The sequence below is a fragment of the Dermacentor albipictus genome, chromosome 1, assembly GCF_038994185.2.
Source record: "Dermacentor albipictus isolate Rhodes 1998 colony chromosome 1, USDA_Dalb.pri_finalv2, whole genome shotgun sequence".
NCBI lineage: Eukaryota > Metazoa > Arthropoda > Arachnida > Ixodida > Ixodidae > Dermacentor > Dermacentor albipictus.
Genome location: NC_091821.1, coordinates 64256342 through 64283490, shown reverse-complemented (window position 1 = coordinate 64283490; position 27149 = coordinate 64256342). Strand labels below are relative to the sequence as shown.

The 27149-nt window shown below is 46.3% G+C and overlaps 1 long non-coding RNA gene across 5 annotated transcripts in view; it reads left to right on the top strand.

Moving 5' to 3' along the window:
* LOC135912472 (uncharacterized) overlaps nucleotides 1-27149 on the top strand; it is a 38911-nt gene that overhangs the window by 1782 nt on the left and 9980 nt on the right. For 2 of the 5 annotated variants that reach the window (XR_010567685.2, XR_010567684.2), the window contains exons 2-3: nucleotides 13344-13655; nucleotides 15003-15130. This is a non-coding gene — a long non-coding RNA (uncharacterized lncRNA). Of the gene's footprint in view, nucleotides 1-13343; nucleotides 13656-15002; nucleotides 15689-15726; nucleotides 15755-24292; nucleotides 24391-27149 lie in introns of those variants that run through there. The other 3 variants (XR_010567686.2, XR_011511652.1, XR_010567683.2) reach the window with 3 other exon arrangements.

Below are 27149 nucleotides of genomic sequence, written 5' to 3'. Positions count from 1 at the left end.
GTTTTCGCCAGAAATAAATGGATCGTTTAACCTCGGCATTTTCATATTTTTCGATTTTACGAGATTCCCGTTTTTACGAAGGTTTGACCAATCCCCACAGAGTTAATAAAATCTAGGTTCACCTGCAACTCGTTCAAAATATATTTCTCTATCTTATGTGATGGATAAACGTAAAATCGAATGGTGATACGTTGCATGAGCATCAGCTTTGGTTGTGTAAGAGCACGCGTTGGATACGAACGGATTTTGAGAGAGACCGACGACACCTACTTCTCCTGCTTAAGTGTTGTAGCTGTCTTGCATGAAGATATGGTTTTGTAGCAGCTTGCTTGAAGGAGGAGGATGAGGAAAAAGAAGAGGGAATGGAGGGTGTTGAGCCAGTGTAACGACTGGCTGGCTACTTTCTACAGGGATATCCAAAATCAAGAAAGGGTTAACAGTTTCGTGAGTGCGCAAACGAACGACCACAGAGAGAGAGAGAGAGAGCACACAAGGACAGGCGGAGTCCTTGCTCTTGTGTGCTGCGCCTGTCCTTGTGTGCTATCTCTCTGTGGTCGTTCGTTTGCGCAGTTATAAAACTCTCAGCTAATAGGCACCAACTCGCCCAACAAGAAGTTTTACGCTCAAGAAAGGGGTTGACAGATGGAATGGCATGCTGTGGTATAAAGGCTATAAACAGGGATAAGGTGCCTCAGTAAGGCTGCCTTTCTGAGGCAACTCGTTCCTGTTTATAACCATTATACCACATGCTGCAGGGATAGGAATTTTAAAGGGAATTAAAGATCATGGAAGAAGAGATGAAATATATTAAAATATAGAAAAAGAGTTGGCGCATATGTATGCGACGTAGCTCGCCACCACTGTCACTTGGTCCGGAAGTCCTCAAAAAGTTGAGCAGCATGTTTAAAGCTTTCTGTACTGTAGACAGTCTGGAAAAGTGTCCGAGGATCCTCTTCCCCGACAAGGGATGGTCGTCCAGTCAATCTATCGATCCAGAAAGCTCTGTTTAGGAGCATTGTAGCGAGGAGTGCCATAAAAAATGTCCGATTGTCTCCTTGATTAGGCATATGTCGCCATGCGTGGTTGTTGGCAATTCCAATGCGAAATGAACAAGAATTCGCGTATGATTCGCCCAGCCACAGGTAGCAATGAGGTGTCGCTTCATGTCGCGGTATTCCATGCAGAAGACAGAGCTGCAGCCGCTGATGCAAGCTACGGAGGCAACGTTTTGCCAAATCTGGTCGAGCTCCGTTGTGCCAGTGTAAGCACATGCCACTCCAAGATGTAGGCTGGCTTCAAAATAATCTTTACCGAGCTTAGAGCGTTTATACTGGTTTTATATGGCCGGAGATTGTGCTGAAAAGAAGTCATCATATCCGAAGCATGTGTTTGTAACATGGAGAGAGCAGGGCGAGAAGAGCTAGTATATAAAAGCTCATGCCGACGAGTGGAGTGTCATCAGCAAAGACTGTCAGCTCGCGAACATGGCACTGCTGAATCCCCAACGAGGAAATCAAATAAGAAATCATTCAGCAGTAGAAGCAAAAGGACTGTAAGACTTCAAACAAAAGCGCCACTACAGTTAAAAAGAAGAAAACAGCTAAATAGTCAGCATAACTAAGCGTTTATCTGGACGTCAGCGTACATGTGTACTCAGTAACTAGGACCGTTAACTCCGGCCATGTTTCCATTTTGCTACCCATGACTGTGGCTATAGCAGCATAGCTTAATCTCGCAGTTTCAGCGAGGAAGAATAAGAAATGGCTTTCCCAAACCCGGCCCTACGCGGCCTTACTTTACCGAGATCACGCCATTTATCGAGCAACAATATCTCCTAACTGAAGCATTATAAAAGCACGCCACCCTGTAGTCGACTTTGCCTTTTGTTTTTCATCGAGGCCTGACAGCTCTATGTGCATGGAGAAAGCCTCGTGAATGGTACGGCAGATGTTCTACAACGTCGTCTCTTTTTTCACACCGCATATCACATCAGCTATAGGCATTCGAGAATCTCATTACGAAACAACAAGATCACTGAGAGCAAAACACGAAGACGGTGCTGCGACCCGTAGGAAGAAATTTTCTGCGCGCAATAATTGCATGACCCCTCGTTACGTCAGTGGAACATTCGCAACTCAACACGGAGATCGTGGAGGTTGTACATGTGAGCACGGCCCCCTCTTTGCTTTCCGTCTCCGTCTCATTAACGTTAGGTGCTCTTGGTTTCTTGTTTGTGGCGTTCGGTCTTGGCTGTCTACCGCCCCCCCCCCCCCCCCACCTCGTACTGTTGGAATAAACAAGCAAAGCTCGCTGTTTGCGCGCGAATAGAAGGGCTGCCTTGCGCGCAGAGGTGACCGCCTTATCCTGCGGAGACGACAAGCGTGCCATGCGTTGCAATTGGAACCGTGATTGCGTAAACAAACAGATGCTTTGATTTCAGGCGCGCTGTCCTCTGCCATAATTGCTTACCTGACAAGCAGAACTAGGATGGCACGTGAAACAACAGCCTTTGCAGCAAACTTTGCCTGCGATTGAAAGAAAACGAAGGTACCCTGCAGAAGGCGAGCACTTTCCCTTCGGTATTTCTACTTTTTCGTATTGAGTTCCGTGCATGGTACGCGAGAATGCGGTAGCGGCTGCTTTAAGCGGAGCACTTCAAAGGGAGCCCCTTTTTTTTTTCCTAGCAAACCGTGAAGCGTCCCTTTGCCGAATGAGATCACGCAAGATGGGCTGTATTCATCGTGCGGAATGGAAGGCAGCTGTTATTGCGTCATTCATATTATTTGAGGAGTGTGTATCATTTGCGGTATGTACAAAAATCACACGCATCAGGAAACTAACTGCTCTCCCTTTGTAAACATGAAAAAGCTATTACGAAATTTAAACTATTAACAGTAAAGGCAAGGTAAGCTTAAATAAAGCGTCTACTGCAATTCTCGAGTAAAACGGGTCATTTAGAGTAGCAGTAGCATCAAGCACGTTACGGGACGCTATTAAGCACTAAAGATTGGTCGCATCAAATGTTGACCTCCAGTATGTCCGACTTCCCGTTAAAAAAAAAAAACACGACTCATTATCATTCCATGTTAAGTGGTAAGAAGCATTGGACGATCACATAAGCTCATTCTTAATGCGATTTGCATTCTTGGGGAACTTAGTGCAGTTTACGATACGTCGATATCACACCTCTTTCACGGCAACTTGGGCCAATGGATATGTGCCAATGGGTATGCACCAAAGGTCAGACCAGGTCAGGCAGACAAATAACTTTACTAATGGTCCTGAGGAACCGCGTTAGGGTATCTCCCTTTTCAGGGAGTCCCCGTAGCCGTCGCGGGCCGCACCAACGTCGGGGTCGGAAGGTCGTGGTCCACCGCCCTGTCGTAGGCCCTCTAGACAGCCCGCTGTTGCTCTGAGACGTCGGCGATCTTAACGGCTGCCTCCCAGTCGGTCAGACAACTTGGGTTACTGTGTACGTGCAGCTGGGAATGTGACACTAGGTGTGTGAGCATTCTTGGCCAATCTTCCTAAATGGGTATGCGCCACTGGGATAGACAAGCAGAACGAGAACTAATATCAGAAAAAACGTGGCATAAAACGTAGCCGACTGTAGAGAAAGAAGTGAAGTGAACAGAATAGGACCACAGCCTGTATTGAGAGAGGAACGCTGAGCTAGAAAGTAGTGGAGAGGATGTAGGTAACTGGAAATTCAACAAGTCGGCTACGCTGAAGTGAAGAATGTGGCAATACGGTGTCTCTTCACTGATTCAATTAATGTCCACATTTATCGTGAGATGGCTTCTGCCAGACTTTGTAAATTTCACAGACCATGGTAAAACATGGTGGCGCTGAGAAAGGCACAAAAATTGTTAATTTTTTTAAGCCATTAGTACGATAATTTTCCTGGAATATTTAGAATGACTGGCATTGAATATTTGTACCCCGTAGTGGGCGTACAATTCATTTTCTTGTGCTTGTCTTTATTCGGATGACATGGTGTGGGGCAAATTTGGGAGTGTTTTGAAAACTTTCGCATCCCTTCACGCTGTCCATGGCTGTCGCAAACATGAATGTACAAGAACAATATGTACTGATGTGTGAAAAAACTCAAATTGACAAGAAAAATAGTTCTGAAATTTAAAAAAAAAATCATTGGGATGAATTAGTATTTGTTCGCGAAGTGAGTACTAATGTGGGCCATATTACAATACAGATGACGCTTCGTTGGGCAGCGGAATGTAGCTAGGTTTTTCTTTATTTTTTCCGAAGGCTTAGTTTCATAATTTCGTTACGATTGAAATCTAAAAAAAAGAATATTTCAGTTGTGATTATGGTATGTGAAAATGTTACGTTTGTATTGTGTAATCTGCAGTGAAATATACGGTGAGGCGTCTCGCATAGAGCTTGCGATGTCTTGAATTTTTTAGGAGGATTTAGTATCAAAATATGTTTCAGAATATGTTACCAAAATAACTTCTGTTTTAAGCAAAAAAGAGTTCGAAATCGGCTCCAGCTTACTACCTCAAAGTTGCACGGTATTTAACCTTCGGTGCGTTAAATTGTGCATTACACTGAAAACGCAATGCCGAAGGCACGCTTAGGAACCAGACGCCGCATTCGCTAAGCTTTGTGATGCGACACTGCTGACTTGTTGCACCTTGTATCGTGACTACTTGAACCTTTGTCCTGCATTGAAAACAGGTGACATGGGCGAACGCGACAGATGTCCTCGCAGAAGTCGGTACTCGGATAGAATATTCGTAGGTGGGTGGGTGAGTGCCGGGATGGGTGATTGATTTATTGATTGGATTGAACGTCCCAAACACGTAACGGACTCTCTGTACTATTGGAGGACTCTTTTTTTTTAGTTTTGAACGCCTGGGGTTCCTTAACAAGCAGCTAAACCTCGGAACATGTGTGTTTTTTTTTTACATTCAGCCCCCACTGACATGCGGCCCCCGTAGCCGGGAATCGAACTCATGGCCTCGTGCTCAGCAGCCGAAAAGAATACTCGTACCTACTGCATCGAAATGATTGCCTGCTTAACGATTCATGTGATGAATAATTCGCGCCCTCATCTCGTGAGGTGTGATCTGTTGCATGTCACCAATTGTGCTTTGTTTCGAAGCAAATACATAGGCAGCTCCATCGATACGTACCTAATTTTACTTGACTTGTTCCTTTTCATATGTCACCGGAGCGACGTCCCCTTTCGCATCATAGAGTGCACTACTGCCACCACTGCATGTCCGTACAGTTCTGTAGTCCGCTAACGACGGGAGAAAAGAAAACTCGGGCACATACATTGCAGCCTCGCGAATTATTTCTGCAACTAAGCAGAATATACAGATATACTAAGGATAACTCCAGACAAAATGGCGGTAAAATATCCAACATCAACAACATTTCATCCTTTGAAACGTTTACGCACGTTGCTGTTTTTTCAGATATATAGAACGTCACAAGCGTCGGAAAAAATGGTGTGTCAATCATCGGCAATGACAGTCAATGGAAGCTTTCTTCTAGGAAGCTATTCGATTTATTAAAGAATAATACTCCTCAAGGCATAGCCATGCTGCATGGAAGACACTTAGGCAGCTTTTGTTGTTTCATTCGGTCATTCAGTAAAAAACGATGTCTTTAACCAGCTATATATCTAGCGGTGCCGGAGCCCTCTACTGCAGCAGTCACAAGCGGGAAAGGGCGGAGTAAGAGGGAGAGGGCTGCACTACCCAGCGCTTCACTACAGCATATAAACCTTCACACGCCCCAAGTCTCTCACGTCACATCACCTGCCGGCAGGCCTGGCTATTCGCGCACTCGCACTGCTCTGTTACTCTTTGTCACGCTTAAAGGGTTCCTCACTAGGCCACATAGCTGATATTGGTTATACGCTGGAGGTTGTTACGGGCCCTCTAAGGAGTATTCTACCGCAAGCAATTTTTCCCCCTTAGTTCAATAATAGCAGAGATAGAAATATTTCGAGTACTGTAGACCCATGATTTGAGGAGGGGAGTGTCACCGCCACCATAGTCACTCTCTCCACTAGCCCCGCCTACCCTCCACAAGCGAAATTTATTCCCTGCGTTCGCCTATAACGGAGCCAGAGGATCGCATGACGAGTACGTCACGGGCTGCACCTTCTTTTAACGCGACCGCGTTAAGGAGCCGAGGTCGCAGAAAATCCGGTTTCGGCGCTCGGCGTTTCGCATCCGGCGTCGGTCGGCGTTACGTGCGAAGAGATTTTCGCACTATACATACCCAGCTCTTCCATGTGACGCAAGAAATTGAGTGAACTAAGTGAATTTCTCAAGCTAAAATACGCGGAAAAATTGTAAACTACGACTTGCACACAACTTACAGACATGATAGCTCAAGGATTGTAATATGAATATACGAAAAAAACGGCAAAATTCTGTTACGCGAAAACTCAAACAAACCCCTTTTCCAGCGTTTCAATGCATAGACTGGAGACGGCGTCCGCCATTTGTGCACATCGGCGCGTAAATACCTCAGGGTCCACGGAGCGGGGCCCCCGCTTTCTTGGAACACTTCCAGATGGCGCTCGCCTCCACCGCATCGGCTGATTAATGAAATACGACCAAAAAGTATGGAAGCTCTGTTGACAGCAGTCAAGTCCAAAAGATAGACGAATACCAGACAGTTGGCGATAAAGTAGAATTAATTCAATTTATAAAGGTAAAGGAGAAAAAAATAGAATTCACTCGTATGGACCGTTGACCATTACATCGGTAATATGCAGGTTAGCAATGCAGGCAATCAAATCAAAGCTGCAAGCATGGGCAGAGAATAACGGCATCTTGCGAGAACTTCAGAATGGGTTCAGAATAGGTAGGCATTTGGATGATAACTTATTTGTTTTTACTCAGTGTATTGAAATATTAAGTAGAAAGGCGACCGTTATATGTGCCCTTTTGAGACATTACAAGAGCGTATGACAACGTAGACCACAACATTTTGCGGGATATTCTGAAAAGGGACGGCTTAGGCCACGATTGTCTGCAGCTTTTGGGAGAGATTTACCTAGAAAAATACTGTTTGCGTTGAATGGGAAGGGATGAGGAGCGAGGAGAAAGTTGATATCAACAAGGGACTGATGCAAGGGTGCCCTTTATCCCCACTGCTGTTTATGATGTACATGATGAGCATGGAAAGGGCGCTAGAAGGAAGTAATATCGGGTTGAATCTCTCTTACAAACAGGCGCGTACAGTAGTAGAGCAGAAGCTTCCAGGTTTGTTTTATGCGGATGACATCGTGTTACTAGCTAACAATCAAAGTGATGTGCAACGTCTGGCTAATATCTGTGGACTGGAAGGCGATAAGCTAGGCCTGAAATTTAGAGTTAAAAAATCAGGTGTTATGGTATTCAATGAAAAACGAACATACAATGAGAATACGGGGCCAGGAAATACCTCCCGTAAGAGAATATAACTACCTTGGAATATCGATAAACAAAAGCAATAACTATATGTATACAGAGGAAAAAACAATAACAGCAGCGGGGAAGAGAAATGCGGCCATAATGAAACACAGAACGCTATTGGGATACGATAGTTACGAGGTGCTCCGGGGTATGGGGAAAGGTGTAATGGTTCCAGCACTTACATGTGGAAATGCGGTTGTTTGCTTGAAATCAGGGGTACACTCAGGACTCGATAGCAACCAAAGGTCAATGGGATGCTTCGTACTGGGCACTCATGGGAAGACTACAAATGAAGCTGTGCAGGGTGACATCGGCTGGACAAGTTTTGAAGTGAGGGAAGCTCACAGTAAAATCAATTATGAAGAACGACTCAGGAATATGGAAGAAAGTAAATAGGTTGGGAGAGTGTTCAGGTATTTGTACATGAATAACATTGATTCACAGTGGAGGAAAAGAACTATGAAGCTTACCAGCAAGTATGCGGCCTGTAGGGTGAGCAACACAGCAACAAAGAACGTCAAGCGGAAAGGAAGAGAGGCTGAGATAACCTCACGGGTGGCGGCAATGAAAAAAAAAAAACCTCCCACGAGTAACTGTTTAAGAGGAAAAAATGAAATCAGGAAAGAAGCAATTTGTGATAACTCGAAGGGAAGCTCATTACTTTTCGAAGCGAGATTGGGACGCCTTAGAACACGCACCTATAAAGCGAGATATGATAAGGAAGAAGAAGCATGTGCTGGCTGCGGTAAAGCTAGGGAAACGATGGATCATGTTATATTATAATGTGAAGATATCTGCCCGACGGTCGATTTGGGAATCACTGGCCTCCTGGAAGCCCTTGCATTCAGCGAGAGCAGATGAAAAGTAAACATGTCCGCAATAGAGATTAGTAAGAGGTGATTGAAAGATTGGTGGAAGTAGGCAAACGATAAACAACGGAGGCGAACAAAAACAAAGTTCACCATACGGGTTCAGAAACTTTGGTTATGGAAATTCATCGTGGTTTTTTTCGTCTTTTCTTTTTTTATCTTCTTTAACATAGGTAGCACATTAGGCAATAAAATAACAAGAGCTTGGTGGCGCAAACCACCGCCCCGTTCCCAAGGGAACGCTCCTAACATCGATCCATCCATACATCGCGGCCCATGCAACGCGACTGTTAGCCGGTGAACATTACGGTTACACACGCTGCAGTTACCGGGAAGCGTGAGAAGCAGTCATGGATCTTTGAATGCTATCGCGTTCCAAGTGTTAAAGGGAAAGCTTTAGCGTATTCCAATCTCTCTCTCTCTCTCTCTCTCTCTCTCTCTCTCTCTCTATCGCGTTTCTGCTTAGTAGTTCACTTCCTGTGACGGTCCCACGCAGCACGACCTGTTGCTTTTGTCTTGTGTCGTGCAACGGACGCTTTTGCGCGCTCTCATGAGAACACTGATTAGCGGTATAAGTGAGTGTCACAATCACGAGCACTGGGGAAGGCGTGAGAGGGTGAAAGAGCATGATCACAGCGCCGAACACCGTAGAAAGTAACATAGTCTTGTTCTCAACGAGCAAGCGTGGGAACAAGCAGTCGATACATAAGCGCATATCTCTTCCTACAATGGCCTCCCGTCGTCCAGGTCGCTTCCACGAATAGGGGAACCTACAATGACACGTTAACCGGCTGACATACGGCGGCACCTCACATTCCTCCAGCGACGTTGGATAGCGCATTACCTTTCTTTTCAATTTTACACCCGCGCCGCTAACACACCCTTAGGAGTTGCCTCGCCCAGCCGTCTTATCCTCTCTCCCCTTCGGACCCTACCTATATATGCTGTGACGAGGGGACCATATGTCGCCTTGAAAAAGACAAGTCCACTTGTCGAAACGTTGGCTGCTGCTCTCGCCTTGTTCTCGTGTTGCTCACACACTTCAACAAACAAAGATGTAAGAGAAACGAAATTAAATGGGATACGGCGCTGGAGTACTTAATGTAGGAATCAATTCGTGACATCGCGAAATTAATTGCCTTATAAACATATGTGCAAAGCCAACAAAGCCCCCTGTGCACATGAAGCCAGAGGAACAAGTTATCACGTCTCAATGGTTCCCACAAAGAGTGCCACAGGAAGCGGAAAAAGATCCAGTAGAACTCTTGATTATTTTTTCGCTAACGATGCATGATTTCAAGAACATAAACTAGTTGCCTTGGTGTATACCCCTTGATATTTTTCGTAAAACTATAGACCACAGTGGTCTCATTCTAGCACACAACTTCGGCATGCAGAAGACGCAAGAGACGGAAGTTCGTTATCGCAAGGGCTACATTCTGCAGCCTGCACTATTTTCTAGCCATTTCTCACTCTGCCACAGCAGCGGACAATACTACGCGCCCTAGATCTTCTACGGCCTGAAGCGCGCCCAGCTTCTTTTCTCATCTAGTGTATGGCGCTGTCATCGGAGCTTCCTTCGTCGCCTACAGCTCATCGTCGTCTCAAATGTGGAGTGCTTCTGAAGTTTTCTTCTTTTCGAAAGAAACCTGCTGGCGCGCAGCTGTGAATGTTTATGCCAACCGATACTGTATCAAACAGGGCAATAGTTACTGCACCGAGCGTAACGTCAGTCAATCACGTCACTGCTTCACATATTGGGCGATACATTCAATTAATAATTTCAGGGGTTTTACGGTTTTACGTGTCCAAACGACGATGTGATTATGAGGCACGCCGTAGTGGGGGACTCCGGAATTATTCGGACATTTGGGCTTCTTTAACGTCAACCCAATGTACGGTACACGGGCGTTCTTGCGTTTTGCCCCAATCGGCGGGTGAAACTTCAAAAAATTTTTTTTCTTGCCTATTCCTCGCGCCTCAATCTATTTTCTTTCGAACTTGTTTTCATGTTCCTCCACAGCAGGGTAGCAAACTGGTTACGCATGCTTGGCTATCCTGCGTGCTTTCCCTTTATTTTGTGCTCCCCTACCTGGTGCTCTGTAGGTGCCCCACCGATAAGGGCGGGCTCTAGTCAGAGGATAGGGTAACCTTCTGCATTTTTTTGTACGACGTTTCTCTTGAAGCAGCCGGTCGGTTAAAGCATTCAAAAGGAAAGTGGATCAAATGAAAGTGATCCAAGAATGAGAGAGAAAATGGTCGCCTATAGAGGACGCAATATTTGTAGTAAGGCTAAACGTCTCGCATTTATTCTTGACATACTACTTTCAGTGCATTATGAACTGTCTTACGTTATTCTTTCAGTTTAGCAATCGCCTCTTAGCAAGGATAATCAATATATTTTATTTTGCGTGCGTTTGTGCATTTGTGTCTGCACACGCACGCACACCCACAGCCAAACACACAAATAAAAATACGCGCACCACGCCACAGCCCTCAACCTATGTAGCTCAACAAGTATTACCTGCCTGATTTTTTTTGTTATGGGTACTATAGCTTGCCTCTGACGCTGTACGTTTCTATAACGATTGCTTTTCTGTTGCAGCACAATCCTAAATCCTCCTCACATCTTTTTGTCATTTCCGTTGTGTATGTACTGGAACTCTGCTCTGTTGTTCCACTGATAGTGCTTATAGCTTTAAAAAAAAAAAAGAAGGATAACCATAAGCACCATGCTCGCACACCACGCCTCTGTGATTGAGAGCAGAGGTAAACGAGGGAGTCAGAGTGGACTCCGATGAGCAAATAATAAGCATGCTCGTTTGAGGCGCCCTTTCGCATCTTCTTTACCACTATGAGAGTCGGATTACAAGTTACCTGCCCATTCTACGCAGACAGCTTAAGTGCCTCGAAAAGGGCGTTCGTGTAATCTGATTTTTTTTTATATATTCAGCCATTCCATTTTCCTTCCGCCACCCTCATTTCTGAAATCCATTTTTTATCTCATCACGTTGGATTGTTAACCACAGTTTCTTGTGATAGCGCGTTCTTATGCATATCAGTCTCCCATCTTACCTTCAAATACAAAAGAAGGAAAAAAGAAGACGCACCCATTCAGACAGGTTGATATGCACATAGAACAAAAAAGCAAGAAAGAAAGAGAGGAGTCACATGACGAACGAGCTCTTCAGCGCGTGTCTCGGCACAAGCGCCACAGGGGCGCGTCGCACAGGGAAACGCGTGTCGTTCGCTCCGAGGCTCGAAGCGGCGCGCCGCTCGCTTCACTCCCACTAATTGGCGACGGCACAAGTTCCGCGATCGAGCCTGCTCCTGCTAATTAGTGTCGCGGACGCGTCTCAATCGGCTCAGCGACCGGTTGCAGTTCCAATTTGCAGACTGAGCTGGTCCGGGTCTCGGTATAGGATACCTGTGGCTGCGCCTCGACGGTGCTCTGGCAAGTGCCTTTCATTTCCCGCGTTCACTGTTTAAGCTGACGTCGATGAGGCATCTTTGTTTTGAGCGTGACGCGGGAAAGGAAGCGAATGCTTGAGTTTTGCTCCTGGGTATAGTTATTAGCCCCGCTCCTTTTTTTTCCTCTTTTCAAATCGCTTACATAATTAGCTGCACCTGCTGTCATTTACCTTCTCCTGTTTCCATTGCTATATTTGATGGAAAGTATGAAAAGCCAGCAGTAAGCTGCGACAATCAGACGCCGTAATTGGGCTGACGTTTATGCTGTAATGAGAGTCTTTTTTTATGTAGTATTTGGCAACGAGAGATTTTATTTGACGCATTATGGGGTGCGGTCGATGTTTGTGCGTCTTGCTTTCTTTTCGGTTTCGGTTTTTACACGTCTTATGCTGCTCACGACAAACAGTAGATTCTACTTACTGCACATTTTACTTTAATACACTGGTCCACATGTGATTCGTCCAGAATGTGGGTATATTCTTTCTGAAATGTTTCACTCTTAACGAGACAAAACTGCACAAAGAACATTATCAGTACACTACCACGATGCCACTATCACGAGGACCGAGAGCACGGCGGGAGAAACGATTCGATTCTGGTTATGATATACCTCCGTTATCTTAAAGGGAAAATCAGACATCCACCCGTTTGTAACAATTGCTACAAAGGAAACCCATACGGGTTCCTCGAAAGGAAAGCCTCAGAGTTGAAGAAAAATTCGTCCTGGCCGGGACTCGAACCCGGGACCACCGCCTTTCCGGGACAGCCGCTCGACCATCTGAGCTACCCAGGCGGCTAGCAGATGGCAGGGCGAAGCCTTTGCTTCGTGTTGTCGACAAATTCGACTTTAAGGAGCCCGCGTTGCAGAAAATCCGGCGTCGGTGTACCGCGTCGGCGTCCGGCGTGGGACATCCGGGGATGGTCCGGGGAGGACCGGGTGGCACCGCCGGCGCGCTGGCGCCTAGCTGTGGGCGAATACAGAAGCCCAATGGTTCATTTAGCAGCTCGCTCATACTGTGAATGCTAGACAACTTGTCGAAGCATTCCCCTCGGCTTTCTGTGCTACCATTCCCACCCTCCTTACCAGCATTCTGTTGCAGTGCTTTCATAACGCACTGCCGCACCGGCTCCTTCGCCCAGAGGCTCACACACGCAGTAAGTCCGCAAAACATGGCACATTGGAAATAATTTTTTTGAAATTACCCGCGAAGAAAACAAGTGGGCTGCACGTTTAGAGTTCTGCTCCGAAACTATACATGCTGTGGTCGGAGTTTTATCTAATTTGATTGGGCACCTAAACAGAAATCATGAACCTGAGCACATGCAACAAGAGAAGGCAAGCCAGCCGAAGATAACGTCGGCCTTCACCGCTGGGTGCAGCTCTGTGCCTTTTCATCGAAAGGATACTCTTGACGACGCCATAATCAGCATGATTTGCACTGACATGAAGCCATTTCGTGTTGTCGAGAGGGAGGGATTCAAACAATTCGTAACGTTAAGTTTTACATTATAAACCGCCTTTCACTAAAGTAACTGCTTTTTCTTCTTTCGGATTCAGGTCGCCGTCCCGGGCTACAAGTAGCCATGGCGGGATGACCTTAAAGAGAAGTTCCTGCCCGGGCAAGTATCAGCGCTGCGGACTAAAATATCATCGTATTTGGCGGGAACGGAGCGTGTCTGTATCGCGCTAGACGAGTAGACGTCGCGGCCTACGGAGGGCTTCCTGACTGTCGAAGCAACATTCCTGGACAGCAACTTCACGGCTCACATGTACCTCCTCAGTTTCACACGCCTGACAGGGAGCTACACAGCAGCCCGGATCTGCTCCGAGTATGACTCACCGTTGCTGCAGCGGAACATCGCTGACCTGGTGAAATATGTATTTTGGTACAATTTCACCTCGGTTACCTGTTTTATTTCATTTGCCGGGTCCTTCTCGAGGTGACAGATAACGCTTCATCAATGATAAAGGCATTTGCACTTACCGGGTGGGAGACTGAAGAAGACGATGATGATGACAATTTTGACGACTGCCCGGAACGCTTAACCAAGGAGCTTTTAAGCGAGTTCCATCAGTTGGAGCAATTTCGATGTGGCTGCGCCGCCCGCAGTCTGTAGCTTGCCGTAAAAGACGCCAATCGGCAAGTATGCGCTATTAAATAATGTATTGGTCTCATCATATGTGCATTGATACGTCGTTCATTTATTAGTATTTTCATAAACAATTGTTTGGGCCAAGCTTTGTTAAATAATTTGCCATGAATGCATGGGCGAAGAATGTATAATTTGAAAAGTAAGGGCAGACAACTGTGCTTATTACAGTTTCGGTGCTTTAAAGCTTTATTATGCAACTTGCCCCGGCTCATGCTTAGCGGAATTTTCGAGTGTGCTTCGCTTTTTCATTTTGGGGATTCGTGGTGTATTTTCTGCCATGGCCGAGGTCACGAACTCTGCTTCCCATAAAATAGTGGCTGCGGATCATTCTTCGGCCTCAGGCCAGGCACCAAACTTACGTCACTTCGAGGTCTGCTTTCACCGCACCAGTCAAGCGTTCTGAAATACCTCTAAAGACAAAAAAGGCACATCATGCAAATAACGCCGATGTTGTCCCCAAGTCACATTTCAAAAGATTTGGATTTGGTTGATTCCGTGTTCAGGCTATTTCTGTCTTATTGTATTTTGTGATTCTTGCTATTTTTCTCCTTTCGGGATCTCCCTCTCCTTTTCTTTTTTTTTTTTAGATAACACCCCCCTCCGCCCGGGAAAATGAAATCCTGCGTACGCCACTCCTTCTAGTACAAATTGCTCTGCCAGTAAATACAGTTGCATGGCATACAAGACCAGCTAGCGAGGCGGCGGTCTGCTGCTAGTACGTTTAATTGAATTACGAAGCCAATTTCATTAAGCTAACACCAGCCCTAGTGCCGTAGCCACGGCACTACGTGCACGACATGTATTCCTAAAGAACAGGAAGGTGCAGCCTATGCATTAATGTCACTCAATTTATCGTAGGGCTTGGGAAAATGGCTGTCTGTCCCCACTTTATTTTGTCTTATGCAATCTTGAAGAGTATCAGTGGGTCATCGAGTGCAATATCGTACGATTACATATGTCATCATTCTCATTCTGAGACTATTTTGCATTGCATGTTTGCCGTTTGTGCTACCTGTACTTGCACTGGCAATATTCACTAATTGTCGTCTTCTATTTATTTTAGGGCCCAGATGCCGAGGAAGTCTTACAAATATGCGGCGCCATCATTGCATATATACGCAAGAGCACCGCCGACACGGAAGAAGTGTTGGACGTGGCCGGCCTGCATTTGGAATCTCACAACACGATCAGGTGGAACTCACAGCTGTGAATGATGAGAAAGCTCATTACTACTTTTTCGAGTCATCCAGGCCTGACAGAAACTGCATGCGTGCAAGAAGGCTAAATTGTCTAAATATGAACTGAGGCTGGCGACAGACTTGATTGAGCTTCTCTCTCCTCTAGAAGAAGCCACAGAGTTGCTGCAGGAAAGGCACGAGACCGCCGGGATTCTGCTTCCCGCGTTGGTAAATGTCGAAGTTTCCCTTGCGGAAATCTTAAGCAAAGGGAGACTTCTTTTCAAAGAGGCGGCTAAAGGCCTACAACGTAGCCTGGAGAAGGGGTTTGCAAGCGCATGGACTAGCTCTGTTTGTTTTTGTAGGGTGCCATCATGAACCCACGGTTTAAGTCTTCTTGGTGTTAAGCTGCAACAGCCGAGCAGATGCGTTCTGTTGTGCTGGGGAAGAGGCTTCTTTTGTTAGGGCAGGATAGCGCCAGCACCATCGCGAATGCAGACTCTGAAGCAGGACCAAACAGATTTATATTTAAATACATCAATCAAAATGAAAGTGCCCACCAAGACAATATGCCTGGATCCACTGTAGGGAAAATTTCTCTTTACCTTACAGAGGGAACTTGCGCAGACATGGTAAAGCCCCTGACCTATTGGTAAGAGAATGCTAGCCACATTCCCTTGCTTTCCCGCCTCGCAAGGGCAGTCTTCACTGTGAACGCGACGTCAGCTGACGCGGAACGCGTGTTTTCTATGGCCTTCCTGATAATGACATCGTAGCGAAATCGGCTGTCGAGTACCGCTTTCGAGCAGCTCATGCTTGTGAAACGCAACACATAATTAGGTTAAAGGAAAGTGTTTTATCTCTTTTTTTGTTTCTAGAACTAACGTTGAAGCAGCCGTCATTTACATTTCGGGTTTTCAAAACCAAACGGTGAATTGTCCATTTAGCTCATGACATTTTGTTGCAAAATGTGACAGGCCATCCTATACACACCTCAACAGTCCAACTATTGCTGCTTCGTTTGCACAACACCTTGGCCCAATTAGTCGTAGCTCAGTAAGCCAATCAGATCGAACGACTGAAACGTACATCGACATGGAGGCACGTACTCAGACAATTACGATATGCAACATCAGAGTTTGCCCTACGCGAGCCCCTGTCAGTCGCACTAAACATCGGAGAAAACATTACAGTGGCCCCCATACCTGAAATATGCACCCCGAACACCATAAAGCCAGGCGTGCAGCACGTACAATGGCACTGCACCGAGCATACGGCAAGAACCCCGACACCTTCTATACGGACGCCGCGGGCTACCCCCAGATTGCAACTAAAGTGGTAGCGGTGGCCGACTGGAGGGGCGAAACAGTATTACCAGCCACAATACGGACCGACAACTGCCCGGAAGCGGTAGAATGTGCCATAAGCTCTCGCGATCAGCGCTCAAGCCCCAGATAAGGCAATAGACATTCTTACAGATTCCTCGCAAGCATGTCGACACTTCGCGCACGGCCGTATTTTCCAGATGGCTCATAAATTGCTGCACAAGAACCACCATATCCCACTAGTTCACGTAGTTTGGTCAGCTGGGCATACGTCTCTCCCTGGCAATGAGCGCGTTCATGTGACAGCCCGAGGCCTTACCCTCCGGGCGCCGGTGGAAGGCCAGTCCAACCCAGGCAAGGTGGAAGCGATACCATTAATACACACGCATATACTTTTATTTTTAATAATTTAACTTTTTATTACCTTCAACTTCACAGTCACAGCGAGCTGACCGAGCTTGAAGTACATCATAATGACGGGGTACATGCCTGGAGGTGTTAAGCGTTCCTTTCAGTTAACTAGGCAATGGTAAGTCAAGGGATAAATTTAATTTTGATATTACCTACCTCGGTGCCGGGATGGCCGAAGGCTTGCGGAACATGGAGGCAGATTGCTCCTATATTATGACGTCCAAATTTGATCGTCACGTATCTAGGAAAAGGAACCCCTTCATCCTTTCCATCAACCTGACATTCATAAACTAAACCAGGAGTTAGGGACATCCATAACAAGCGCCTGAAGTGGCCGCAACCAGGGAACAGCGGCTTTCTTTTCTCCTTTCTTTTTTTTTTATGAAAGCGCCATCTTTCGAGAAGATCGTATCATAGAAATGGTTATTCATAAATGTCCACAGGAGGCACACTCCACACATCTATCCTCGCGTCTCATGTACAGCCTTGTTTTCGCGTGAAGACCCGTTCCAAATTGCGTGAGAAGTTTCAATTTTCAAACCCTATAGAAACCGTTGAAATTTGGAGGCCTTTTTAGAGGGCAGACCAACTTACGAAGAAACTACAGCGTCGATTGGAACTTTTCAGCTGTTTCATAAACTTCAAAGACTATATGCTTTCAAGCGGTCGCAACTGCTCGAAACAGTAATAATAGGTGAACTATTCGACGGCGGAGGTGTTGTTGACCTGAGTGGTCGTGGCGCATGCCCACAATGGCGGATGGACCTTCATTCAGGTGGTTAATTTAAGCGGATAAAACAAGCGAATCATCAATGTGGATGTTGGAACTTAAACATTTTATGCTTTGCGTATGCAACAAAAGTAAAGTATATAAAAATGCCATGGTAACTTCCCCGTCACATATTATATGAACAAAAATAAATAAAAGAAAACTATGGTTGGTAGAGGGGGGGAGTCCGTCTAGCATGACAAACGATTAACTTGAATGAAGTAAATGTTGATTGCCAAGCAAACATTTTTGTTGCTGAACCTGATAATAGAACCTCTGAAAGATAGGATTACAGGCGCAGGTGAATCTAGGCCCATGTTGCGAAGTGGAGTTTCCAGCATACCTTTCCAGTAGGAAATCGTCTATTGTCTCCGCTTCACCATAAAATGAGCATAATGTTGAGGGGACTAGTCCAGACCTGCGTAAAAAGAAGTTTAACGTGGGTATACGGCAGCGCAGCCTCGTGATGGACACTTCACGTCTTCGTATTTGGCAAAAATCTCTGTCGCGGGTGTATAGAAGATGCTGGCATTCCACACAGCTATTGCGGAGCCGGACTCTGCCTGCCTGCCTGCGCTTCACTAACTATTAGTTAAATTTTACGTTCATATTGTTTATTTCTCGGGGCAATAAGGAGGCTATGATTGCCAAACATTTTTAATACTTCTTTGAAGGGGGCGTTCGAAGCGAGGATCCACAGTACCTTGCATTTTGTGCCTCGATGTATTCGTCTCTACCTAATGATTAGGGAGGGGAGTGGAGGCCGCAAGCGCCTTCCAACAGCATGCCAATACACGCACAGAATCGACGCGTAACATGGCGTAACCGTCAAGGCGCGCCGAAAACGGAGGAGGAGGAGGGAAGCAGTTCACCCTACTTTCCCTTCAGACACCTCAGGCGCTTTGCGATCTGCGAACCCCTTCGCCGCAACCGTCAGCAGCAACCGAACGGTGCACTAGAAATTTCTCAAGCGTCATAAGCACCCGCGGGAGAGCGAGGGAGAAGTTTGTCGTCACTCGGTGCACTCTCGCAGCATGTGCGGCGCTAAAGTCTGCGTCGCTAAAGTCTGCGGCGCTAAATCCCCTTAAACTTCGTAAAGTAGCGACACTCTCCTCCTCCGCCTTCACTCCTCCTCGTTTCTCCTCTCTTTCATGCTTCCTTCTTGACCGTGGCGCCGCCTACACTGCTCGAGCGCGGCAACGGCGCCAACATGCGCTCCTCGCCACTCCGTAGACGCTTCTCGAGAAAAAATGGCGCTGATGCATGGCGCGAGGGCTCACGTGATGCTATTAGGCCACTAGCGACACGGCGTCGGCCTCGGCCAGAGCGCGCGAGGAGGAGGCGGCATTCTTCAAAGCGTGGCAATACGAAGTTTAAGGGACTTTATGCGGCGCGAGATAGCAGCGCCGCGGTGAAGCCCCGCTGCTGCTCGCGCGCCCGGAGGCGTATTTCCAATTGCTAGTAGGTACAGCGGGGTGTGGCGCTTCCGGAGACGACGGACGTTTGCGCGCATGCGCGAGTAAGAGTGGGTGTGAGAGAGGAAATGTGGGACTTTTTTTCCTCGAATATACGACTCTGCCTAGGCACTACGGAGAAGTTTCTTAGCGCGTGTTGTATGCGCTTGTCCCTAGGCGCGCCGGCAGAAGTCGCGGGGCGCGGTAGTGCTGAACCTAGCATCGCAAATTGGCGGCTCGACCCAATTATATTTATTCAGTCGTGTTGTTTGCTAATTAAAACAACGTGTCCATATTTTGCATTATTGGCGGCGCCTCCAGGACACCAAAGCGACAACGGGGACAACGGGTGTGTGTGTGCGTGCGTGTGCGTGTGCGTGTGTGTGTGTGTGTGTGTGTGTGTGTGTGTGTGTGTGTGTGTGTGTGTGTGTGTGTGATCTCGTAGTATATATAGAATAGCCATGCATTCATGCAATTGTTGCGCGTTCGGAGACACACAAGTGAAAAAGGAATAAAAGAGAAAGCGCACGCGGGTGATTCAAAACGTTTGACAAATACCTAATCTGGGCTCACAAAAGGTCCTTGCCCTAGAAATTTTTCTAAAGTTCCAGCCGATCCTGATTCCGGGCATATTATTAACAAAGGCGTTCAGCCAATAGCAAATGGCACTTGCGAATAAAAAGGGTTTGTGAACCCCTGATGCGTAACTTCAGCAAATGGGACCTTGCGCAGTGGGTCAAACCACGGTCAAAGACTGGTATATTGTAAAAAAATGTATCCAAAGGTATGAGTGTTGTTGATGGTGGCACGGAAAGCAGTCAGGCGTCGTCAAAATGGCATACCGCATCGTCAACGAAGGTAAGGTTGCCTGTTGTGAATCGTAAAAGCACAATATGCCAACACATACACGCACGCGCGCACGAACGGAGAAATGTTGGAAAACTGCTAAGGCAGCCTTTGTTCTCTCGATACTGATGGTTGAAAAGAATCAACCGCTTGGCCAACTGTTTACGAATGTAAGGCCAGGCTAGCTTCTAAGTTGCTTTTTTCTCCAAGTGGTGCATCCGTATTGTCCATCTGACAAAGTATGTCGTAATTTTTTGTTCATTAAATATAACGAAAAGAAAGGAAAATTACTGCTGAATGCACTGTAACGGTTTAGCACAGTCTGGCGACAGCTGAACGGGGGGGGGGGGGGAGGGGGAATGTGATACGGTAGTACCGGGAAAGAGGACAGCAGAAATTATAGAGTAAAATAAAGGAACTATATATACATATATATATAATGGAGGGACTACTCAAATGTTTATCGATATAAATCGCTTGTAAGGTGACTACCACGAAAGCTTGTCACGTGGTAACGCACACCGGCTCCGTTAGTTTCCTAACCACGGTGGCGAAGCTCGACTGCTTGGTGAATCCACACTGTGGTTTGTGAGCTTCCTCCCACGCGCCAGAGGGACCATGTGGGCACAGCAGTGCCTCAGCGCTCTCGACTGGCAGCCCGTATAGCAGACAATGCGCTGACAGCAGCTTAAGAGTTCCTCTTGCGATTCTCCAAAGCACTGCACCACCGGAGCAAGTGCGAGGGCTTCCACTTTGCCACTGTTGCAATCGCCCATAGCAGCTAGACCAATCTGTTACTTGCGCACTTGTGTAGGAGAAATAGGAGGACGTCGTTGACTTGCGAGAGATGCCGGCGATCGCTTCGCCTCAGCGCTTCTTGGAAAGTTCGTCACTGTTTAGTACAGCACGAGGTGGGTGAATGACACGACACGCACAGCGAGGCAGAAAAAACCGCAAGCCTGTGAATGATACCGCGCATGCTGCCGCACCGGACTTCCCGCACCCCGACACAACGCCCTGAAATGAATCGATAGGTGTGTCTACAGGGGAGGGGGCGGGGGGGGGGGGGAAGGGGGCACTTACTCCCCTTCAGTGTCAGAAGGGGGGCGCAAATATGTCATTCCCCCCGCCACTTTTGAAAGCGGGGACTTGTACTTCCGGCTGCACGCTGGAAAGTCCAACAAGGCTACAGCTGAAGCTAAATCTTCTTTCTTAATAGAGTGACCACATAAGTAATGCTTTTCTTTACTATGAATATCCCTGCGAGGACAACGAGGATTGTCTTTTGTGCCTTCTCGCGGCGCCCTGTAGTAAATGACGCGCGGGATTCGCCATACACGTTCGCGTTGCGAGGAACGCCTGGATCTGGGCAGTTCCCGCCCTAGCAAGCTGTCGCAGCTGTCGCAGCTTGCGCAACTTCCAGCATGCCCAGTTTATTGGGACTGCTATATCTGTATTCGAAAGCATAATCACCTTGCTACGATTAACCTGCGGACGAGGGTGACGTCCGGAAGAAAGTATTATAATCAGCCGCGCCCAACAACTGGTGTGCCTTACGGCATGAAATCGTTGGATTATCAAATACTAGAGCTGTTTAATCTCTCTTTAGAGATAGCCTACATAGCGTTGCAGTCTGAGTTTCTTATCATCATCAAAAACCTAATCAAACCTCTTACCGGTATAACTGTCGAATTTCATTGTGTAATAACGGCTTATCGTAGCTGTTCTCGTGAAAATGACCATGGTCGAACGCGCAGAGCCACTTCAATACCAAGAGAACACAAGCCATATGACACTTCCGACTTTCGCGATTTCATTTTCACGCTTTTTCTAAACAAGAGCTATACAATTAGTTGTTTCTCGGCAGGAGCTAAAACAGCAGATACCGTATTTACTCGATTCTAAGCACCCCCTTTTTTTCATGATAGTGATGCCCAAAGTGAGGGGGGGGGTGCTTAGATTCGAAAAATCTAGAATGACCCCCCCCCCCTCTCCCTCTTTTCGCTGCGACATCACGACCAGATTAGTGCGCGAAATAGCATTTTATTTTGCAAGCATCCACGAGAAAAATCGCTGAAATCAGTGAACCCACCGCTTGTGTCGGATGCTCAGTCACTATCACTGCCGCTTACGAGTCCGCGCGGCTCTGCAGTCCGGCTGTGCGGCAAGTTCGCGCCGCGGACATCATTCCACCTCAGGCCTCCGACGGCTCCGGCTCGATGACAGAGCGTGCAAGCGCGCTTGGCGGCCTTGGCTGCGCGCTCTTCCTAACAAATAGGGGGGTGCTTACACTCGCATGCAAACTTTTTTTCTCAACTTTTTCGCGAAAATAGAGGGGGGTGCTTAGAATCGGGGGGTGCTTAGAATCGAAAAAATGCAGTATTTCGCATTTAAAAAAAAATGTGGGCCGCTTTTTGATTATGTGTACCGAAAATTTGCACTGTGATAGTTGCTTGTGTGCTCTGAAAACAGTTACTGAATAGTCGCCTTCTCACAATTTTTATGTGTTATACACGGCATTTACGTGTTTTCTCCCGGTATACTCGGTAAAATATGCTGGGCACGGTGTCTATATTTATTGGAAGTACGAAACTATCTTCCGATTGACGAGCGATGTATGTTTATTCTGTGTAGGTTGATTACAGCCTTTGCAGAAATTTACTCATTGAAGCGTTCCAGGGTGTCATACATGCCGCTTATCTGGACGTTTCCCAGACTCCTAAAACAACAGCATGAGATGCGGACGTGAAATCCCATGCAAAAAAGGAAAAATTTTAAGCGCAATGCGTTGCGAAACTTTCTCTTTCCTGCTTTAAGTGCAAGTGTCGCAGATAAATATAAACCCTCGTTTTTTCATGTATTTGGTGCATATTACGAGATTCGTTGTTTTCTTCTCCAGTGTCCTCGGTGAGTTAAACAAGGTATCTTGTTTATATCTGGAGAAAATTAGAAGCCTTGCATGGCCAATGCGTGTGTTAAAAGCGCATTTTCCAGTAAAACACTTATTCAAAGGATCCATAGTGTTATTAGTCTTCTTTACGAGCGGTGTAACACTTAGACGGCTGTACTGGCATAATTTCTACTACAAGTGAGGTCAAATTTTGCGAAAAGAAGGGGCACAATACTCCAAGTTCATGTGCAATGGTAAATACGAGTTGATAAAATACAGCGATAAACAATTATAAGCGGGTGTTCGAAAGTATCACGCTGCTGCTATTAGCTGTTTCCCAATGTCCCGAGAGAACTCTGCGTTTCAGATATTTTATACTTTGAAGGAATAGGCCGTATTTTAAGTGCAATCCGTCGCGTAGTTTTAACGTTTCTGGCTTATTTAGAAGCGTTACGAATAATTATTGAACACTCATCTTTTTTATTCTTCCTTTTTAATGTGTGACATATTAGTTCCTCCTGGTTTCCTCACTGAACTAAAGGAGGTGGCTTCGTTATGTTTGGTGACTCTAAGGCCAAACCGCTCCCTTGTCGGTATACCCACACATCCACATTGAAATCACTGACAACGACAACAGGGGTAGTGTCATCGCCACTAATTCACGCAAAGTGAGTATTTCACTCGCAACTGCAATGACATTCTTTGATAATGTCAAATCGATGCACGCACGCCGCTGGGTGGTCGGTTGAGCCCGATTGGTGTGGCATCGCAAGGGATAATGTGCAACACGGAACGCGCAAACCATTCCCTTCTTTGGAACAGGCACATACACATTAAAATCACCGACAACGACAACAGAGGTAGTGTCATCGCAGCTAATTCACACAAAGTGAGTAGCCATGAGCCTAACGAGACTATGAGTTATTATTTTTTATTGCATTTTTTTATTGCTCACGGCGGTATGCGCCATTGATGAAGACATTTAGCGACATGCTGTTTTGTATGTTATATGCGTGATTAGAAAGAATTTAAGCATTCTTCGCTTCACTTTGCTGAGTGCTTGTAGCCTCTGCCTTGCGAGGCTATGAGGCATTGCATTTTTTGCTTGCTTACGGGAGCGTGAATGCTTACGGAGATATGAGCCATTGCTGATGACAGTTTTTGTTGGCGGAGAACAAAAATGCACGGAACTCTAGTCATGTACAGCTTCGCTGCTAAAGCGAAACAGTGCGCGCCGTTTTTGTTGTGCTTTGAGCGTTAATTCTTTTTCAGCGGATAAGTGCACGAAATAGGGAGTTAGATTCGCGACTCAAAATTTTGGAACTGTATTTGTTCTTCACTCTCACTTCTACGTGACAGTAGAAGACATGCTACATTTTCATTGAGTGAATACGGGTAACTGGATCGTATACTTTTGCTCCATTTGCGTTTACTCTTCCAGCACAATATTTTATAAATCACAACCGAATTTTTCCTCTAACAGGTTGCAAAGTAGAGGAACTTGGATATTAGCAGGAAGCCTCAAGAGAAAAGAATATTTTATTGATTATTATTCAGGTTTGACCGGACGGCAGAAAAGGGAAATAAACAAAAAATATCCTTAGCATATTTAAAAGTCTGTCCACTTCGAAACGATTCATTTGAATTCCTGCTTTGCACGCTGATACCGACTAGAGGAAAAAACGTGGGAAAGATAAGCAATAAGAAAGATAACAAGAATAGTGAAGGGATAGCCAGAGTGGACAAAGTCCAAGAACAATGACCGCTAACAGTCGCAAGCGTTCGTATAGAGTCTGCAGTCGTTTTCGAGAAGCACAGTTGGTCTTTGTGGCCTTCAACATCTATTAGTACTTAGGACAAGAGCCCGAGACATTTTTCTCCGAGCGCAGTCATCCATCCAAGCGGCTAATACTGAGTGAGCTCCTGGAGCCGAGCGTGGAGCGTCTGGCGTTGAGGGTTCAGCCTCCATAGATCTAACGAGACGCGTCGGCCTAGAAACGACAGGATGGTTGCTAATGCATTTTGATGACTTGGATATGTTTGTCAGGAGACCCGAGACAGCATCCTGTCTTCTAACCTCTTATTATGCTGGCGTTCCCGTACAGTAAACTGAGTTCTGAAGGTACGCGCACCGTAACATGTGGTAGGGTTGCATACGTTTAACATATGTAACGTATCTCTCCTACGCATGTAAGCCGACATACGCTATTCCAAGCTGCCTGTTTAAAATAGCGTTTCGCTGAACCCATATTGTTAGTATTCCCACAATCGCAAGAGTCCAAAGGGTGACTTGTTCTCTGAGTTGTAAGTTGTCACGACAACGGAGTTGTAATTCACTGCGCCTGTCTCTAAGAAATACGCAACGAGGTATGGCTAATGACGAAATAATTGCCAAGAATGGTATTCAGGAGGTGTTTATTACCATGAACTGTGGTCGCCTATACCACTGCCAAGGACGGATGTTGGGTGGTGACTGCAATAGTTTGCAGGGCACATAGCACATCTACACTGAAATTCAACTGGTTTTACCAACGCCCTCTTGTATTCTCTAGACCCGTAATTGGGACTTCGCCTGCCACCAGGACTCTTCTCTTTTTTTTTTTCTCTTAATGTCCCTCGACCCTTTCGCAATGTGCTAAGACGTACTTCTCCCGGTGCTCGGTACGCCATTTTCTTAAGGAATGAATTAATTCCTTTAGTGCTACAGAAAGTAGCACCTCTTCATCTCCGTAATCACCCTCTCTCTCTCCCATGGACTCTGTGTATATTTCTGGCAACACAGCGACAAACCTAAGCCTTAGTTTTACACAGAGAAGCCGGGAATTATGATTTTTAATGAAAAGACAAATAATTACATGGTGTAAATTCAACAGCATGTCATACCGACAGTCAAGCAATGTAAATACCTATGCCCATGTACGGGGTATCCCACGTAACTTGAGCCAAACATTAAAAATATGTAAATGCAACGTAGCTGGACAGAACGAAGGTAGTGTTGTTTTCCGTCGCTTAGAGATACTCAGATATTTTTTTCATTCCACCTATTAAATAATTAGTCTTAATAATTCAACTTCTCAAAATTAAGTGAGACACCTAAGCGAGTGTGTTGAGACGCTTGTCCAACGACTCCTAGATAGCACAAGGCCGATGCACTTCGTTCTGTGACGTCATGCTACCTTGCCCGACTGCCATAAAATCTAATGGGGACGCTCCAGAGTAAGCCACGGTGATTTTGACGTCACCGCTTTCGTCACGCCGCGCTTTAGAATGTAAATTTTGGTACAAGTCACGTGACGTCACAAAGCAGAGTGCAGGGTGGGGAGTAGGTTGGAAACTGACTTCCGCCAACGTTTGTACTTTCGAATTTATTCTGTTTTTTATACATAATTTCTTTATAGCGGTTCCCGAGGCGCAGTTAGAACGTAGGCGAGAGCTTGCGCGAACAAGGAACGCGCCAATAACACAGGCTTCCGAGAGCGAGGGTGACGTGGCGTCGCGGGGCTGTCCTCTCCGCTCACGCAACACCTGGCGTGCTCTAAGGACAGCTGGTGTTTTCTTTCGCCCGCTCTGCTCCGTCGAGGCGCGCTCATTATGTGGCGTTGCTGCCACTTGGAATTTAGGTGCCGTTTTTCGCTTGTGCAGAACACAGACGTCGGCTTTTTCGCTCAATGTGCTATTTGATGCTTCTACATCGAAATACTGATAGCAATGATGAATTCGAAAGGGGGGCAGTACGCTGCGCGTCATTCATTCCCGGTCTACCCACATGGCTCACCATTCACACAGCTATCTATCATGCATGAATGAATTTTAGGAGAAATTGAAACACCTCTATCCTAAATATCCGATCTTCTCACTGGGACAAAATGTCAGGAGCGTTTGTGTGTGGGGCCATCTCGCGCTTCGGTTTAAGACTTTACGTTCTGCGTCAACTTCATGACACTAACAAATAAGGGTCGATGTCACAAAGAGCTTGACAGTCCACATACGACTATGACGCACTAAGTTCTGTCTTTTAGCATCAAGCTGGAACTTGCGTTTACCTTGTGCCGATGCGATAAAGGAGGTTGACTTCAGTTGTGTGAAATTCTTTAGTTGCGGAAGGTTGGTGTTGTGGAAACCACTGCGAACATTAGCGGCCTAAGACAGCTTGTTTCATATCATTTTTTCTGTGCTGAGGAGCCTTGTTCGTTGGTCTGAACTCCAACGCTGTGTGCCCAACATTGTCAGTGGCCTCCTTGCTTGCTATGCTGATATGTGAGGGTATCCACTGGTGGAAACTCCAACGTTTCGCAATTCTTCAACAGCATGTAACGTCTGAATGCGCTTGTCTGAATGCG